General features: G+C 49.6%; 1 non-coding gene across 1 annotated transcript; it reads left to right on the forward strand.

Annotated features, from left to right (window-relative positions):
* TRNAS-AGA (transfer RNA serine (anticodon AGA)) lies at window positions 1–72 on the forward strand. The gene has a single exon. It is a non-coding gene; the product is annotated as a tRNA-Ser (tRNA).
* The last annotated feature ends 1,312 nt before the right edge of the window (window positions 73–1,384 follow it).

Raw genomic sequence — 1,384 nt, forward strand, 5'->3', positions numbered from 1 at the left:
GATGGTATAGCTCAGTGGTAGAGCACATGCTTAGAATGCACGAGGTCCTGGGTTCAATCCCCAGTACCTCCATTAAAATATATATGTAATATGTGTGTGTGTGTGTGTATGTATGTGTGTGTGTGTGTGTGTGTGTGTGTGTGTATACACATATAATTCTTTAAGGAATATCAACCTTATAAGGTTCAGCGATGAGACTCTAAACTGAGTGGTACATGGTAGGTTCTTGATAGAGAGCCGCCACCACCACCACCACCGCCGCCATCATCATCATTATCACCGTCATTGCAGCTCTGCTGAGTGCTTGACAGTCATTTGTTGAGTAAATTAAACGAGCAGTCTGATCCTAGTCTTTCCCAGGAAGCTTAGATTGTTTAGCCGATTACTATGTAATCCTCTTGAATTCCTTAATCCATCCTTGTCCAACTCTTCACGCCACCCCGTTGTTAGAAGTGCTGGCTCAGGATTTCTGCCAACCGTGGGACTAAATCAGACTTGCTGAGTGCCTACTGTGTGTAGGCATGATGGGATCTAACAGCACCCAGTAGGTGCTCTTTCTCTTCCAGCCCCTCCTTTAACTGTCACCCAGTCTGTATATAACACCACTAGGTGGTTTTATTCCCATTCCAGAGGTCAGAAAACAGACTCAGACAGTGAATTATTCCTCTGAGACACACCCCCTTAAGTGATGGGGGGAGCATGCCCGCTCTCATCCATCCAGGGCCCTTCCCTTCCCCAGGCTGGCGCCGGGCAAGGACCTGAGCCTGAATGAAATGACAGGACAATCCCAGACCTGGTGTTACCATTCTGGGTCCTTGAGATGCAGATGAAATCACTGAGCCTCTTTTAGCCTCAGTTTCTTCCTCTGTGCAATGGGAAGAATAATCCCACCCTCCAGGGTGTGTATATAAGGATTCAAATGAGATTGGGTTTCTGGGAGCACATTGCAAACTGCATGGCACTACTTGGCCAGGGTGAGTTGGGGATGAATAGCCATGACCTCTACCCTGCAGCTGGTCTGGAGAGAGGAGACCTGCACACTTTGGGACTTGAGATCTGGGCCAGCCTGGAGGGTTCAATGTAGAGACACGTGCCGGCCCAGACGGAAGCCATTGTTAGACAATGTGATCACAGGGACAAGGGGGAGAGAGCCTTGTCCCAGCCTGCCTCTGTGCATCTGCCGCCCCAATTCCAGCCACCCAGGCTCCTGATACACGATGCTTCTTATGCCTCTGTACCTTGGCCTAGGCTGTTTCCTCGGCCAGAAATGCCCTCCCCAGGGCCTTTTCCACCCTTGAAAGGCCTATTTCATCACATACCAGCATGGGCGGGGAGACTTTTGCCCTAGACTGTAAGATTCTGAGGATAGAACCTGATTTCCCAT

Source organism: Camelus dromedarius, chromosome 14 (genome assembly GCF_036321535.1).
Source record: "Camelus dromedarius isolate mCamDro1 chromosome 14, mCamDro1.pat, whole genome shotgun sequence".
In the NCBI taxonomy this organism is placed as follows: Eukaryota; Metazoa; Chordata; class Mammalia; order Artiodactyla; family Camelidae; genus Camelus; species Camelus dromedarius.